At 38.3% G+C, this 19,097-nt stretch overlaps 1 protein-coding gene across 1 annotated transcript in view; it reads left to right on the top strand.

Annotated features, from left to right (window-relative positions):
* The window catches only part of elavl2 (ELAV like neuron-specific RNA binding protein 2), a 221,214-nt gene that overhangs the window by 4,489 nt on the left and 197,628 nt on the right, over positions 1 to 19,097 (top strand). The window contains exon 4 of the mRNA XM_037976428.1: positions 14,755 to 14,860. The gene's annotated coding sequence lies outside the window, so the exon portion shown is untranslated. The remainder of the gene's footprint in view (positions 1 to 14,754; positions 14,861 to 19,097) is intronic.

The following is a 19,097-nucleotide window of genomic DNA, read 5'->3' on the forward strand; positions in this document are numbered from 1 at the left end:
GAAATTGGGGAGCATTTATTGGTGTCGTTTTACAGCTATTAGAATGCCAATTATGACTGGGTCTGTGCAGATAAACGGCTGTTAAAGCAGACCTCGGGATGAGCGCAGGGCTGGATAATGGATTCATGGAGGTGAGATGATACTTTCTGAATTCAAATGAACCTTATGATCCACGTTAAAATATTGAGCCACGACGCTTCTGTGGCGAATATCAAAGTCAAAAACAAGGTCATGCTTTAAAGGAGCCGCAACCCACAGGTTCATCTGTTTAATGTCTACCCCGTAGTATTAGTTTTTATTAGCTTTTGGTTCATGATGCCTGTAAAGGATTTCTAAAATGATGATCTTGAGTTGTTTAATTTCTAATTTTACTAAGCAGCTCTCAAATCTAAGAGTTCTATGGGTCTGTTAGGCCTGTCATAATTCAAGATTGTGTAATGACTGTTCTTTCAGGTAATCATGATAAAGACTAACAAAGCAGTGTGCTTGTTTTCTAACATAAGGACAAAGTTTTGATTTTTGTGCAAATTCTGAAAGCATTAGTTTATTTGAACTCAACGGGTCATCCACTCTTGAGAAAACTGGCTTGAATACTATAATGATGTACTTTAAATGGTTACAACCTTTTTCAGAGAAATGGTGAGCAATGGCTACGTCGCTATGAGTTGGCACTGCAAAATCTAAAAAAATCCCTTCACTGTACTAGCATAGTATCAAAAGACTCTTGATAGTATCCAGTGTCAGACTGTATGCTGTAAGATTTAACAGATGTTGGACAGTATGATCTACTGCTATAGCAGAATCCCATCACTAACAAATATACCAACAGCGATATCAGTGCAATAATGATCTGAGAGCGAGCGCTGGCCTGATATTTTTAGATTGTGACTCCGAAGAGTAGAGTATGAGAGCAAAAGAAAACAGCTGTGAATGAGCATGAGCTCATGGTTTGGGTCTTTTTGAGTCATCTTGTGCACAGACGGACAGACAGACAAACCAACGCTACCGAAAACCTAACCTCCTTAGCGGAGGTAAAAAAGTTACGAACGGATTTACAGGAAACGACAAACGTGCTACAAGGAACACATGATTTTAATTTTGGTGGTGATCTGATCAAAGGTCAAAGGTCACAGATGAGATGTGCTCTAACTCTGCAACTGTATAACAGGAATGTTAAACTACACAGCTGAACACCTCATGGGGCAAGGGTGATCACTGTTGCTCCCTTATTAAGGTCCTTATTGACCTTGTGGTACCCTGCTTTATACAAACCCTCACTGTTCCTATCATCATATGAACACTGAATCCTGGTGATTGGTGAACAGTCTCCTTTTTTGAACCAGAGGAAGATGTTGTTTCCTCCAGTTCCTTTGTTTAGGTCAGGGGTGTCCAATCCTGGTCCTCGAGGGCTGCCATCTTGCATGTTTTATTTGTTTCTCTGCTCCAACACACCTGATTTGAATCAGTGTGTCATTAACATGCTTCTGCAGAACATGAAGAGGTCATTTAACCTCTGAATCAGGTGTGTTGGAGTAGAGAAACAAGGAAAACATGCAGCATAGTGGCCCTCGAGGACCATGATTGGACACCCCTGGTTTAGGTCATTTTAATGAAAGGAGTCGGGGTGGACTTAGTTTACTGCTCACAGATTCTCCTTTTCTTTTCTTAAATATGTAATGTCACAATGTGTTATGGCACATGTTGTACATCTTGGATGGTATTTATGCAATTTGAAAACCTTGCAAGCACCAGGTTGTAAAGATTCCAGCAACAACATCTAAAAGTCAGCATTTAAATAGAAGAAATAGGAGAGAAAGAATACTAAACAACCAGTCACAAATCTCCACAGATACATTGACCAATGAGTAGTTTTAGTACATGGCTGGATAGCTTTAATAAGTCGCCCAGGCTCTGAAGCAAAGTACTTTATGCCAACAAAGATTGGCCTCTAAAAGTTCTCTTAATTCAAGATGAGCATTAAAAAAAAATCTATAAATAAAATGTTCTGACAGTGTGCATTCTGCAAAATACTAACGGGAGCCTCTGCCTTTAAACAGAGGAGTTTAATTATGTCCTGTTTTGTTCGGGCGTGATGGCAGGATGGAGCGAGAGATGGATCAACAAGTTTGTCTGCATTAATGAGGGCGTTGCTCCGTTCTGGGGTGTCAGAGTAATGGGCTGAGCTGAAAGGATCCGTATCGTCGACATTCCATATCTCACATATACTGCCACAAAACTTGGACCATGACCAAAAAGAACAAGAACCAGGATACACGCAGGCTGAAGGGAGCTTCCTCCGCCGTGTGGCCTTGAATGGACTTCTCTTCTGGACTCTTCATAACCTGGCATAATCTTAAAAAAAGTAGATAAAGCTAACGAATCAAAACATTAGAAAAAATACCATCATAAAAAGGAAACGATTGAGAAATCCTTTTATCCCTCATAAAGTTGCCCTAACCTCCTGTTTAGATAGACTTAATCCAGTGTGTGTAATCCTAGACCTCGAGGCCCACCATCCCTCACAATTTACTTGTTTCTCTGCTTCAACATACTTAATTCAAATAAATAAGTTCTGCAGAACTCGAGGAGATGCAGATAAGGTAATTCAACCACCTACTTAGAATTGCTGAAGCAGGGAAACGACTGAAAGATGTAGACTGGTGGCCCTCAAAGACCAGGACTGAACACCACTGACTTATTCGCTTGAATATCTATTTTTTAAAAAAAAAAAGTAACTTGCGAAATTATTACTGAAGTGTCTCGCAAGTTGCAACAGAAAGGAGTATATATTTTCTCTTCGACTAGCTCAATCATAAAACTACAGAATTGAAATAATGTGTACTTAGATTTTACAAGGACTGTAAGTACTGGTGTTTAAAATATACTGGAACAAAGGGCCATAAAACTGACATCCAGCTGTAAGAGTACGGCGTCTTAAGTAGTGCTTTTTTTTTTTTTTTTTTTTAAGAGTAAATATATCTGACTGTGCTCTTGAGAGTTATGTTTCGACCATATTGACCTCGCCATTTGTAATACCCTGGCATTTTAATGTCAGGTTAGAGCAATGTGACTGTATCACGTCTGAGTGGTGGCAGGTGATGGCTGAGACAGATGGATGCCGTGGCTCGGCTCCACTTTGTGTGAGCGTTCGAGTTTCACACATTCTAATAAATAATAAAGTCACCATTGAATTACAGCATTACCTTGTGTTTATAGGCATCGGATTGCTGCTGAATGGGCAACAACCTCATTAGAAAACTGTTGCTGTGCATCTAACAGGTGTGGCCATCATAATTCTTTGTTTACTTTTATTCACACCTTTATTTGTTTTGAATTTTTTTTATCTTTGATTCTTTCAGTTTTTAGTGATTTAATGCATAGATTGCTTAATCTCAATATCCCAAGACGTCATACGCCTCTGAAAATGCAGCAGAAGTAGGATAAATACATTTGCGACGACATACAAACCACCTCATTATAAAAATCTAGATGTTACTGTGGCACCTATATAGTTACAAAAAAAACAAACGTGCCACTTTTGCATTTCCCGTTTTCATTAACAAAGTAAAGCTCAAATTTCCTCTGAACCTCCCCTGTTCTTTTTCTGCAGCTAGAAATTAAATTGAACTAACGGCGCATGCAGACAGGCAATAAATAACTTAGGACCCCTGTATGACTAAATGAATTGATTTCCACAAGCAATGACTCATCGGACACATTTCATTTTCCTCAACTTGCAGACGAAACAGCTTCTCTTGCCAAGGTGGAGAGGGTTTTTAATGTCAAAAGCTTTTTGTTTTGAGTAAACGTGTAGGATCGTAACAATTTTTGTTTATATATACATTTCTGGTCTTTAGGGTAGTTAAAAATGTAATACCCTTTCTAGTGACTAACAGAATAGTATTAAACCAAAGTGTTTATTTCAAGTCTTGCTGTTTTTGAACTTTAGAAACAGACAAATGGAATATGATCGACAATATAATATGCTATGATCCAGAACAATATAATACAATTAAGTATGGACTTTGTTTACCAGGGAAAAATTATTTAACTTCTGGTAAATAATTCTAAAACTTATAAAACGGAAAATGTGGAGCGCTCATATTTATTCACCCCTTTTGCTTTAAAGCCCAACCATTATGTTCAGAAGCCACTTAAGTGCAGAAAGACCTAAATCTTTAGAATGAGGAACACTACACCCATATTTGATGTACGTTATACTCTTGCTCATCATTATTCCTCCTGCAGAGTGAACACATATAAAATCTTTATGGATTCTGTAGTTCTGAGTTTTTTGTTTACACGTTTTCATGGCAACACTTAAAGTCATGGTGTGTCCCGTTCTCCCTGTGGTGGTGATGTAAATCTTTCCTTTTGGACTTTAGTATTTTTTTATTTACTACTGTGTCTGGATGCACGTCAGATATTTTTTTTATTATGGTTTTCTAGTTTTATAAAACAATGTTGTAGTGTTGGAAGTCACCTGACCGCATGTCCCGGAAGCAGAACCAAGCGCCATGATGAATTTAAAAAAAATAGTGCGGATTAATCCAAACAGAAACATGTCCGTCACGTTTTTAAAACCGGTCTACCTGGCCTCAACAATAATTATTGTTCAATTTTCTTTTCATTTCACAACAGTATATTTGACTTCATCTTATCCCCCACCAAAAAATTGCCCTTAATAAACCTCCCTGTTTACTGTGTCCCTCCAATGTTATAATACAATATGATACAAGATTGTTGCCTGGAGGAAATTTATTTTGAACTCAGTCCTGTCCCAGTAGCTGCCTTCCTCAAAGATTAAATAAAGAAATATGTAATAATAAAGCAAAAATTGATGATTTACAGATGATTTACATTGATCTTACTTTGCATCTACCTTACACGTATCTTCCTAAGATTTGCGTAGGATAGATGGAACTGTATAAGTGGTGACTCACTGTAGAAATCTATATGTTCCTGCTTGAATTTTCTCCCAACAACTTGCAGAGAAGTTGGCTCATCACAAGTGTGCGGCACATCTGTGCATGAATGCTGGGCTTTCTGTCAGAGAGGAATAATCTTGGCAGAACTCCCCTCGAAACATGTGAAGTGGGTTATTGTAAGTTTGGTCCTGGTTGGAAGAGAAGTGCACTCTTCTTTTAGTCACACTTCAGGATCCCTGAAAGCGATTTGAACATTTGATATTCCACTCCAGTGTAGCATCTGCATTTGGAGCAAATTCCTCCCCTCCACTGACTTCCCTGACATCTGACTTTCAGATTCCAAGCGTGTTCTCGCCACATGGGTCCACAGTTTTCTCCCACCACCACCTCCCATTTTCAGGGTCTGCATTCAAATGGTGCATTAATACCATCAAACAACCACAGAAACTCTGCCGGGCAGAACAGTAAGCCAATAAAGCAGAATGCTTTTGAAGGATATCGTGACACATCAGGCAGGGCGGATGACCTCGCACAATCAAATCAGCATAATCAAATGAAATACCACAATACAGCATCAAAGCCAACTCCCACTGCAAGAGCAGCTGCAACACGATCAACAAGCTCATTCCTGAGGGGACCCTTGGTTTTTTTTTCTTCCAGAATAATGGTGGTTCGTGGCCTTCGGTAAATATATTTTGTTAGTGATAAAGCCGTTTGAATGAATCTTGTATAATACGTGACTTTTAAATGGTATTTTGAAACCTAAGCCTTTGGTAAACACGGGTTATTTTCATGGTATTGACCATGCAGACTGCAGGGTAATACTTTCAGGTTGTTAATTATGTCTGAGCTTCATTACATCAATAAAGAAACAAAGTAAATATATGCCTGTATGTTTAGTTTCAAGTTGTTTTGATACAAATACCCAAACAACTTCTTTTCGTAAATTACATTTTTTCCAAGTGTAAAAACTTGATTATTTTAAGCTTGTGAAAGTGTCTGTTATCACTTAGACCAAACTGAGTTCCTTTGGGATGTTCATTTTAGCTGATTTATATCTGACATAACATGGGTATACCAGCCACTATGTTTAGATTCTGCCTCGGGTCTTAGTTAACCTTATTGACCAAAGTTAATATGACACCCAACTGTTTGCCTGTTTTGACTCCAAATAGGAAATCAAATGGATTCTAGAGAAAAGAAGAGGGGGGGATGACTCAGACTAAACTATGAAAATGGATAAAAGGGAGTTCAGTAACCATCTGTAAATTCCTCATAGCACCGGTTTCAGAGCTGTAAGGGCCGTCGTGCAGAAATGACATTAAACAGTGTGAGGGTCTCTCCATACCATTAGCTCAACATACATCTGTGTGCCCTCACACACAACCCTTTAGGACTCTACCAACGTAGATAGATTTCAAATAACCTAATGTACATCGATAATGGATTCACTTCTGGAGTCAACCCGATTTAAGACGGCTGCCACAACTAATTGACCCAAGCCAACACAAAAATGGCTACAATTTGGTTGAGTTTCTAAATACTGAGCTAAAATTTAATGAGGGTCATGAACGACACATACTCTGAGTTCTAACAGATTCCACAAGATCTCACAATATTGCAAGAGACTGCAAGTAATATAATTTTCAAGCTTTGACCAAAACAGCTGTAACTCCATTATGATTTTAGTTTAAAAGATATGCATGTCTTTAAGGATTTCTTTGCAGAAACACTAAAGGATTAAACCAAGTAAATTACTTTGTTCAACCCATGACAGAACTGTCGAAGTGCTTCCTACTACCAGTTGTCAAGCAACTATTAATACTTAAATAATTGTCAAAAAGAACATCAAGAGAGGGGCTTTATGAGTTTCTATCTATCAGGACTTCCATCATGTCCCTTGCTTTATGTTAATATTCCTGTAGCATGTTTTAACTACAGTGCAATGGACGACTCTCTCGGGGAAAAGCCGTAATTCAGATACAAGTGTCAAAATTAATTTGAGCCCTACCTTCTAGCCTCTCAATTTAATTTCATATAAGTAATTGCATTCTTCCTTTAAGGTTTGTGTTCAGTGACATGAGTAACAGCTGTGCTTTCTTTTATGGTTTTAAACATTGTCATTTATGATTCTTAATGGCTAGGCAATGTTTGAAAAGACATTTTATGAAAAACAAATTTTGAAAAAGAAATCTTTGTTAGTGACATATTTTGAAAATATTGCAGTCGTGGTGGGTCCACAGCTTTATTCCATCAGTTTTGGAGTCCTGAAAGCCAAATGTCCTCCAATGATTGGTCCATAGGGGGTAGTCCAGTGCAGCTTGCTTAGGGTGTGCCAGACTCACAAGAAAAAGCACTTGATCCTAAAGGATTGTTGGCAAACTTTTCCCCAAGAACACCTTCAAGGGTGATGCCAAGTCATCGCTATTCCAAGTAGGAAATCTTCTTGACCTGGTGTACTGTAAAAGTTTCTCGACCCAGTCCAGAGAAGTTGGGTTAGATTTAGTAGTAGAATTGGGATCAGATGTCATTCCTCGTACATATTACAGCAAGAATAGGTGACTCTTTGCTAGTTTGCTGGGACATGTGGCTGGTTATCTGTAATGTTGAGTCCCTGAAGCCATTGGATCTTTTTCAAGCTCCTAAAGACCCTCACAGACAGCCTCAAATAGTAAAAAAGATCTTCCACTAAGTCATTCATTTGACAATCCCCTTTGGGTGTGCTGAACTCCCTTATTTATCCTGCATCTTTACTGTGAATTAGAACACAAACATTCACCAAAGTAAAAGAAAAATGGCAGTAAAATGAATTTGTGTGCTTTCATGTGTGCGCTCAAGAAAAAGGAGTTCGGGGAAATGAACCATTTGTTTTTCCAGAGGCTAAATAGTTCGGCACACTTGATGATTTCTCGGGAATTAATCAAGGTGAGTTTGAAGTGATTCGAGCGGTAATCAACCTTCAGCCAATCAGTTTAATCTGGTCCCACCCAAACTAATCAGGAGCAGGCGATGCAGACCCGCTCACGTAAAACGCCTCGCGATTGAGCGTTTTCGCCGAGTTTTTCTTCCAAAGATGAATTGACTACCACTTTGCGCAATTAAAGGTCACGTGGAAGTGATGAGTCACTTCAGAAATCAACATCTGAAAAAGCGAAAGATCCATCATTAGTCACCCCGTATTCACAGCAAAGGTCCACCAATTATAGAGCTCGAGAGTATTTATAGCCTCACCTCAACCTGTTCAGAGGTGACTCATTAGTCACAGAAGTAATGATATGTCATAAAAGTGCAATCAGTGCTCTGGATATGAATGATGACCGTGCTTTAAGACCTGCTGTGTGTATTATAATGCGCATCAAATTGAAGCAGGTTTGCAGAAAGAGCAAAAACGATACCCACCCTATCTTTTCTTCCTGGGGGTAAACAAAGAACATCCTGCCACTAAGAGTTAGCCTCAGCATTCACCAAAGGCATGTTTATTTATTAGAGATATCTGAGAAGTCATAACAGCCATGTTGCATGTTTCATCAAAGCTTTATCACCCTTACACCAGACTCATTACATGGGTGCGGAGAAGGCATAATAAAACGTGACTTAATCAAAACCAAGCAGGCCTCCGGAAAATTGGCTCTCCCACAGCTGTATGTGAGCAACGCTTGGGCAGCGGCCACCGTTGCGCTTAACCTCATCAAGGTTTTTCATTTAGGTGATGGAGGACACAGACGCTGAGGCGGGGAACTGTTAGGGAGGGGGGGCTGTTTGTTATTCTTAATTTATGCTTGGTGAAATGAGTCAACAGTTTAGAGATAATTACAATAGTGCATTTCATTATGCGGCGTGTTCTCGTTCTGTATTAAAAGGCGAGCACAGCGTAATTGTTTTTAACATTTCTAGGGGTTCTTATTTTTTCTTTAGAGCATTTGTTCCTCCCTAATAAAAAAAACAAAAAACAAAAAAAACATTCCCATCTTTTTCTGCGATATCTTTAGGTGGAAAACAATCTGGACTGGGCTGCAGAGAGAAAAAACTCCAGCAAAGTGCTCCACATATCCTCACACAGGGAAAAAAAAAAGCGAGATTTAGGTTTAAAGTTTGAGCAAAAGACATTTGCAGTCTTTTTTTTTTCATGCCTGGGTTAAAGTCGTCCCTGAAAGCTTTTCCAAAGTGATGTGTAAGTGTCTGTTTCTGTAATGGGGTATGCCATGGAAATGTTTCCATGGTAACATGGCAAAGGCATTAGAAGAGCTCAGTGCTGCTCTCTGGGGAGTATCTGCACAGCTTCTGTTTACTGGGAAATGATGATAATAGTGCAGAATGTTGGATAAAACTCAACCGGGGGAACTAATCCCCTTCATTTTGCAAAGAAAGAAGATGAAGTACATCTTCTTTTTTGAAAAAAAAAAAAAAAAAAAGTATTTATCTCTCTAGCTTCTGCACTACAGTGTGTATAATCGTGTAAACATGCATGTACTTGGTGGGAAGAAGCAACTCTTGAAGAAAAATAGGACACTGAAACAGTGTTGCAGCCCAGAACTCCAACGTGCAATAAACTTCCTATCAAAGCCCTTTAATAAAGGGATATTCAGTTCAGATATGTTGAAGTTTGGTTCTGTGGAAAGGTTGTGAACAATTAATACGTTAGTTGTTCTAGATCACTCTTTGAATGTCCTCAGTTGGAGAAATTTGATGCAGTTTGGGGCAGTCAAGACAGGAACGTGAAAACATTTCAACCAATTGTATGGTGTGAAACTGACGGTGGTTTAATGCTTTTTTTTTTAAAACGGCACTCGCATAAAATGTTGTGAAATATTTCATGGCCACTCTCGGAGCTACTATCACACCAACTCTGAGCTCAATATCTGTAAGTTTGACAGAGTTAGTCATTGTTTTGTGTTTGCTAAGGTCGATTCGCTGTGGTGGCCATCATGAATCTGATTATTTTGCTAACGAGCAGACAAAGCATGGCAGTGAGGCGATTAAAAACCCCACTTCAAAACATCCAAACTATCACTGTAAAGCTTTGCCTTTTAAAAAAAAAAAATAAAATAAAATAAATATATATATATATATATATATATATATATATGTGTATATGTATATATATATATATATGTGTATATGTATATATATATATATATGTGTATATGTATATATATATATATGTGTATATGTATATATATATATATATATATATATATATATATATATATATATATATATATAGTAAAATGTTTTAATTTGGGCAGCTGGTGATTTTGAGACTCTAAATTCGCAATGACAGCGAGAATATTCTTCACGCGGCTGTTGCATATTTCATCAAAGACATTCAAATTCTTCAGAGTAAATCATCAATGCGTAACGTTCCCCTGAATGGTCAACAAAAGAAGCACCAGCAGTCTGACAGAGTTAGAATCCTTGTTCGAGAGAAGTTCCCACTCGGTGCCCCGTGGGCGTTCTGTCGCTCTTTCGCCTGTGTTGATATCCACGCACGTGTTGTCGAATGTTAGATCTCAGGTTCCAGCAGCTTCCAAATTGCAGCATTGAATTAGATCACCCCTGTGCATAAATTACATCCACGGTGAGTATTAGACGAGTAGAAGTAACTGAAGACTGAAACTCTTTGGAGTTGAAAATGTCACATTAATTTCAAACACATTACCCCCTGCCGGAAGACTTAATGAGGAAGCCCATTAGAATGTCATACCTGCTTACTTGTGAATTTTGTAGAAAGTTGATTTGATATGTCTGAGCCAATTACGCAAAGTCTTTGTGATAAGAAACTGCTCAGTGGACCTGAACCCCCCGGTTCGACTTGGGGAGCACTTAGATATTTTATACACGGCTGTGCTTTGTATAAGTCTGAGGCAGAAATTTGTCTTTTGTTAGGCACTTTACTCCCAACCCACACACACACACACACACACACACACACACCTCACAATCTTAAGTGTTCTCATTGACGTCACTTTGCAAAGTGTTTGCAATGGATATGAGGTAAAATGTCTGTTTTAGGAGACGCCTATGCTGCTTTTAGAGCCTCGAAGTAAAAGCCCAACCAGGAAAGCGGCACGGAACAGCCACGTAAAACATTTAGCACTTTCCTCACAGTTTCATGTTCTGTTCTAACACAGATTTTATTTCAAACTTGAAGAAAATTGGATTTATCTTTGGCTATGATGAACCAATGAGTGGGATCTGAAACTAGTTCAGTTTCTCCTATTAGTTTGCATTAATTATTTAAAATGTAAAATGCAAAAATGCATTCAGCAGAGGCCAAGATCTTGAACCTAACTAGGAATTTTAGGAATACCTAAAAACGTAGATGAAAAATTCCTACCAAATTTCCTGTATCTCTGACTGCAAGACTGGCAAAGGTGAAACAAGAAATGATTTTACTCATTTGAAATACGTTTGACAGTGAATGAAATGTATGATATATTTTTCTTTAAGAAACCTTTTCAGGAAAATAAAGTATACCTTTAAGAATTTGAATTTTTTTAAAAATAATTCATTTTGTCATCCAGCCAAAAAAAGGATGATCCTAATAATGGATTCAGTAAACAGTTCAAAGACATAAACAGGACTCATTCTTTCTCAATGTAATAGAAATGTTCCCAGATGCATTCAAGTAAATATGTGTGTGTGTGTGTGTTATAGTGCAGCATGTAAACTTTGATTGTATTGAGGAATGTTAAACTACTCTGTGTAGCTAAGTATGCACACATTCTGCCAGTCAAGGTGTAGCGCACCCGTGACCATAGTTTTCACTTTGTAATCCTTTCAAAATAAAACTGCAAGGACAGAAACAGACATGGGATGACTGTGAGATTTCGGGAAAAGAAGCAGCTTTGTGCATCACCGCCACCTTGTTGGTACAAAACTTGCATTCATTCCTCACATTCGTATATTTTTAATCGAATATTCAACAATCGTTTTGTGAGTGTGGAGTTTCAATTTACTACCAAAAAGGCAGTTTGTTTGTGAGCCACGCTTGTGCTTTTACAAAATATGAGTTTCGGCAAAGCAACATACAAGGATATGGATGTCAAAAGCTGATGACAGTGTAACTTTTGCGCCTTTATATTGTGAACCTTGTCAGTTCATGAAGTATTATAAAAAATGCATGTCAGTGATTTAAATCCTACGTTCCATGTGATTAATTTTCCAGGAAAATAAATGGTCTACACCTATATACTGCTTTTCTAGCCTTTTATCAAGGACTTCACAATTTTTTTTCTTCTTCAAATGTAATCATTACTGCACTATTTTTTACCTCCATTCAATAAGGCTTTTTTTTTAAAAAAAATCTTTGATTTATACCATTTCAAACCATTCTTGAGTCTAGTGTCTACATTTTTGTTAAATATTGTATTAAAAAAGTCCATTGCTGGGGTCCATTACTTCTGATATGTGTGAGCATTGTCAGTGAAAGGGGAGGCCATGTATGTTTAATAGGCCTTCAGAAACACTTTCATAAAAGCAACTGTTTCTTTGATCGTTGCTGTCTCGTTTTAAACCAGGTAAGAGACCTACATGCTTTATTTTCCGCGCTCTCTCTATTTTTTAGCACCTTCTGTCGGTCACAACATGACATGATAAAATGATATTCAATAAAATAGGAACTTGGAAAGATTTGATCCAAAAAGTTTGGGTTTTTTTTTTTTTTTTTGGTTCTCCCAAGTCATAAAGTCAGGACAACCCGACTCTGACTTGTGAAAAAAAAAAAAAAAAATTTTGAGTTGCTTTGGTAGTTGAAATTCCCTCTTGAATGGGGCCTCCTTCTGAACTCCTCTGTAAAAGTTTCTTCTTTCTTCCTCTGTCTGGTTCAGGTAAAGCACTCAGTAATTGTAACAATCCCCACATTGTAAAAACACATTCTGTCACAGAACATATTCATGATCTCATCCAGGAAAACTAAACACGAATGCGAAGTGAATATCTTACCTGTTGTAGCTTTGAACCACCTCAGTTCGAAGAAATCAAGTTTAATTCTGACAGCATTGATGAGCTAATGGCTAGTCTGAGCGGGTCCGAAAACAAAGTGCATCGCTGCCATTTTTAAACAACTTCGATCTCAAAACATTTTATGCCAGTACATGTGAAAGTCATTTTATAAAGCTTTACTTTTCCATCAGTTTCACATTACATAGCTTTTTACATGGAATTCTATGGTTATTTATTTGCAAACAGCAGCAGCCAGCTAACCTCTGGTGTAGCCTGAGACATTGTGCCGAAATAAAGATATATTACAAAACTGACTAAACTTTTAAAAGTTATAAACTAGCGTTTTAAAAAGGTTTTGAAAATTGGAGTTGTTTCCAGACCTTAGCAATCCGCTTCGGTCTTGGCTTTACTCAGACTAGCCGTTAGCTTGTCAGTCCCGTCAGAATTAAACTATATTCCTCCAAACCATGATTTAAAGAGCTATCTACAAGGGATGTGCATTTCAAGCAAAATCAACCTTCAGATTTTATGGTAATTATTTAAAGAAACAATAATCCTAACATCCAATATTCTGTTCAAAGAGTTGTTTTGATTACATAAACTAATAATCCTTATTTCACCTTAGAATAATAAAGTATTATTTGTTACTGTGTTTTATCTTCATAAATCCTCAATGAAAGTAATTACTTCATAGTTATTCCATGAAAATATACTAAAACTCTTAGTGTTAGTCTTATTTTTGTTCTTTATTGTTGATTCTATTTTCTTGATTTAGTTTTATTTTTGTGATAAAACCTTAAAGACAAAATTTGGTTTCCTTATTGGATGTCAATATGATGAGAAAGAGTTCCCTGTGATGAACAAATTTCATCCTTGGGATCTGATAAATATGAAGTTTAATCTCATGACTGAACTGACCACCTGCTCCAATGCTTAAAGCAATCTTTCGTTGATGTCTTTAATTATTCATTCTTGTCACTTTCGGTGCCTGATGTCAGGGCCAGTGTCTGCGGCTCGAATCACGTCCTGACTCTCGTGTACGACCCAAATGAAACGCAAAGAAGCACTTTTTTAAAATTTTATTTGTGCAACATTTGTGTTGACTTATAGTGACAAGTGGCCTAGTTGTGTTTAAACTCCATCGCAGTCATTTTTATTTGTCATCACTCTTGCCACGGAGTCTGTCTCTCTCTCTCTGTGGACGTGGCGCATTTTATTTCCTGCTCAGACACATCGCAGGAGTGCAGGGACAAACACAGGATGAGTGACTAAGAAAACAATTCCCTTGGATATGCCTGTTGCCTCGCTCTCCCGTGCTTTCTCTCTGCGTCTCTCCGGGCCTGAATCACATTTCTTTTTTTTTTTTGCTTCCCCGCAATGTCTTTCTGTCATATATATACAGTAGGTGCATGGGCACGTGCACACACCAACATCTGCTTGCTCCTCTGACACACACACACACACACACACACACACACACACACACACACACACACACACACACACAAGTCTGACAAATCTCCCTCCCCTTCAGCAAAAAGTCGATAAATAAATGCATTGTCTCTTCACTTTCTGCTGTTGGCATCAGCCTGTCTAAATTGTCTGAGGAGGCAGTGGAGTGTGAAATTGAGTTCAGAACTGTATGCTGTGTGAGGTGGCACAAGATGAGCGTATGTTTGCTTATTTATTCATGGTGCTGCAGCATTCAGTCGCAGTTTTGCAAGAGAGGGTCAGTTAAACACGTTGGCGGGGGGGGGGTTTGTTGGAAATATGACAGGTTTAAGGGAAGACGCTTAGGTTATTTATCATAAATGAAGCTTTAAAGTGAAAATGTGCAGTTACAAAGTCTATAGATTTGTCTTTTTTTTTTTTCCCTTTTTAGTCTCTGGGTGCTCTGAACCAGGACGACTTCTCTTTGACAGTCACTATCATTGTTCTAAATGTCACCGAAGCCCAGGAGTTGCATGTAAAGCGGGAAAAGAAAAAAGGTAATTTTACTCAAATCGGTAGGCAGAGATTGAATAACTTCAGTGATTTGCTCTCTTCTTGTTTTTGAAAAGATGAATCCCCCCCCCAAAAAAGCCAAAAAGGTTCATGCAAGAATAATAGCACCTGCCAACACTAATTTGCCGAGAACAAATGATTTTGCTTGAGAACGTAACTTTTGGTGCCGCCTTCCAGAGATTTAATCAGCGTTATTACGCAATCCGTCACTTCCTCAGCTCTTTCTTTTTTTTTTCTTGACATTCTTTGATGAATGTGTTGTTCTCAGGATGATGTATGTTTATAGATTGGATTGCCGAGGATAACTGCTGTTTTGAAGAGTTATGGCTTCCCGTTGCGTCAAAGAAACTGCCTGCGTGGAAATCCTTCAAGGATTTCAGGTTTGTTTCTCAATTTCGCCGCATAAAAAGCCATGATAAATATGCGTTTATTTAAACACGCACGCACGCATTCCTAAACTTTGCTCAGACTTTTCTGACAGAGCAGCTTTAAAGTCAGTCTCCACTGCAGCAGCCCATTTTTCTTTTTCTTTTTTAAGATTAGTGTAGCCGCAGTGGTGGAAGTGTCCTTGACCGTAACAGAATCACGAGCACGGATGGAGGTCATCCTCTCAGACATTTTTTATTTCGGAGCGACAGAAAAAGGAATGGCAGCATAAATTCTATCAAAGCTTCTGCCCTCTCAGCATTACCTTTAGGAAATGTTCCCTGGTCAACTGATAGTAGTGCTCTCATTTCTGCAGAGCTCATGCTTCGCATCTATCCGTAGCACAAACATACTGAAGAGTGAAAATTAAACTGCAATAAAATACTTTTGTTTGACAGCTCCTTGATTATTCCATTTATTTCATACTCATTGTCAACATAACTATATGAAACAAACTATGCAGATTTTTAAAAAATACAATAATTAAGTAAGATCATGTCTAAAAAACTTGGTGTAAGTTGCATTTTTTTTTTTTTCTTTTTGTTTGAAATATTTGCCTTTAATCTTTCATTTTTGTCAAGCATTCTCAATGAATCAGTATAGGGCCAAATCCCATTTCACCCTTTGCCCCCTACATTTTGTGCATTCATGGTTGGGGGTCCCAAATCTTTGATGGAATAGCAGTATTTGTGCCTTCAGATTGATGTTTTTCAGGGGCTTTCTTCAAACAAAAAGGTATCACGTTCATTAGGACAAGTAGTATCTCAAAAGGTTGCGATTTTTTGCGAAAAATAAATCTTGAAACGTTCTCAGAGTTCTGATTTTTTTTTTTTTTTTTTTTTTTTTTTTTTTTTGGGAGTCGCAGGGAGTCGTTCTTTTGCTGCTGGAACTTTGAAATTGATCAAAAAATTCACAAGGTACATTTTCTCTCAAAATAATCTGTCTTTTCTCTGTTAAAAATATTTTACTGTTACTATTATGGTTTACGAACCCAAGATGGCGGGCAAGTACAAAACGACCAAACTCATCTTTAGTGTAATTGTTTGGTTTTTTTGTTTTGTCTTTTTCATAGGTCTTGTTTTCCAGTGTTTTCAGTGTGTTCCTGTATAGTTTGTTTGCCCGTGTTTTTCCTCAGCTTCCCTGTTTACCTGGTCATATACACCTGTCTCATGCAATCAGTACACCTGTTCTCACTCAGTAATCAGCCCTTTCTTATTTTCAATGAGCTCCTTACTGTCACTCATGTTCTGTCAGATCCTCACATATGTAACTTCCCCTGTTCTGCCTTGTTTGTTTTTTTTTGGTATCCTTTATTGCCTGGTTTTGCTTCTGCTTAATAAATTACCTTTTTGGATTCCACCTACTGCACCTACTGCCTGCCCTCTTGGCTCCTCAACCAACTATCAAAAAACATTTGTTACATTTAGTTGCATCTGCAACTCAACTCACCATTTTATTGACTGCAACCATCAACTGTGTTGGACTGCAAGAATTTAAAGGTGAGGGAAGGATTGATCAAAAATTTAGCGATTATTTTTAATATTAAATCATTTGTCACTAAAAATGTAAAATTTGAATTGGTAAGGGTCACGTACATTTGTCTGATTGCCAAGACTGACACACTATTATTTTTCAGTCAAAAAGTGGAGCACAAAACCATAAGTTTGCACTCCCATTTTGAACAAAACAGGGATGCCGTTGGTCCACTCGCACCATTAAGTACCTGAGATTCTGGTTATTAAAGACTTTGTTGCAGAAGTTAAGATGGTTAGTCACAGATATTGCTGTGTTTTAAATAGTTGGTTTAATAGCGAGAGTAGCTAAGTTTCGGTGGTTGGTTTAGTGTTAGATGTTGCCAAGCCTAGCTACTGCATGTGTGAATTATACCATAGATGGTATAAATGGTTGTTTATTACATCGTCACGGTCTGCCATCTAATTTCCTCATACATTTCACATTAGCAATAAACAAACTTTAATTTTCATTCTAAAGCATTCCTTAAATGTGACAAAATATGTGACAAATAATTTTACATTATATTACAATTTAACATTTATTGCAGTTACAATGGCCATGGTTGTGCCATAAACTTTAATAAATAGTGGGACCATATCTAAATGGAATAAGAAAACTCATTTTATGTAAATCGCATCACCTCAAGGACACATTAGGCTCTTATCTACTTTCAAGCATCTGCACCCATTAACTGAGTAAATACACAATTACTGTCATACTAATTAACATACCATTTGGCCCTGTCTTTAATTTTCAAAGAGCTACTATCGCCTATTCCGCCATTACGATGACACATTACCTAACTGATTGCTTTTTGTACAACACAAGTCGTTTGCCCTTTTCTGAAATGCAAAGCCATTTTAATGTGCTTGGTAATGCAATTAGTTAAGAAAAAAAGTCAGGGCTGTGGTGCCTGTGCCTGCTAGATTGCCACAAACTGTCACACTGAATGGAGAATCTATGCGTTTCGTTTTGCTCGAGGCTTGTGTTTGAGGCGTGAACTTGAAAAGTGCAGCGCAGATAATGAAGACAAACTTGAATAGTTGTTTTGCTCTTTAAGCGTGTGGTGCTTTATAAAATATAGTTTTGACTGATATCATCTGTTTACTAAACATGCTGATGTGAGGAAAAAGCCACTGACGCTCCAGCAAAGCATTTCCTGAAAGGCAAGTAATCCGTGTTGAGAACAGCTTGTTTTTTAATGAAACAACGTCGTGTCGATACAGCATTACAATGGGTCTGTAGATAACTACTAATACATTTTTCCAACCACTTCCAGTGTTGCTACACTTCTTATGTTTAAATAGTTTAAATTCACTGCATTTAAAAGTCTAGCCTGTCCTTTTTTGTCTTTGCGTGTCTGAAAGCCATAAGCTTCTCAGACACTTTGCCATTAAACGAGCGCTCCCTTGAAGTTTACTTGAATCAATATTTCAGAGCTGAATGGCAAGTTCATCCTTAAACAAAAATAATTTTCCTTGACAACCTGAAGAAGCGTTAAGCCAGTTAAAGGAGACTCGCCCTCCTCAGAGCCCATTAAAAGTCTTTTAATGAGGGGAGAGTGGATGGCAGAAGAAGACCCCCCACCAGCTTTTGACACAATGCGCTGTCACCTCATTAAATCCTGATGATGTTCAGTGGTATTCCAGGACTGCGGCGAGACCCATGTGTTACTCTGCGGATGCCAAGTTGCCATGGGGGCCATGCTGGGGAGAGACGGGTACCAGCTGGACTTGGCACCACAGCTGGGGCCTAGACGGTGATAATGTCGTCCCTGCTTCTCGTTCACATTACACGCTTTGTCACTAATAACTGCTACGTAATGGCCTTTATGGGCTGCCATGAGCTGGGTGTTAAGGGAAGAGGAAACTGAGCTGCGATGTTTACTAAGGCCCCTGTCCACGGTACGTGTTGCCAGGTCTCGCGAGAGAAATAAACAACCACTTCCACAAAAACAACCCTGCAAGAAGCCACTCTCCCACCACCAACCATACAATTGCAAGGTGGAGCAGTGGTTAGAGCTGTCGCCTCCCAGCAAGAACGTTGCGGGATCGCTTCCCTACCTAGGGCCTTTCTGGGTGGAGTTTGCATGCTCTCCCCATGCACACGTAGGTTTACTCTGGGTACTCTAGTTTCCTCCCCATGACTGAAACCCAACCCCACTGTCAGTCCAAACAAACGTGTGTATTCCCTGTTTTTGGATGTAACTGCTTTCATGCTCAAGAGACTGAAATGTCTGCACGTATTACCGTGTCAATCAAATACAAAAAGTCACAGTGC

Source organism: Kryptolebias marmoratus, linkage group LG7 (assembly GCF_001649575.2).
Source record: "Kryptolebias marmoratus isolate JLee-2015 linkage group LG7, ASM164957v2, whole genome shotgun sequence".
NCBI classification, from domain to species: Eukaryota; Metazoa; Chordata; class Actinopteri; order Cyprinodontiformes; family Rivulidae; genus Kryptolebias; species Kryptolebias marmoratus.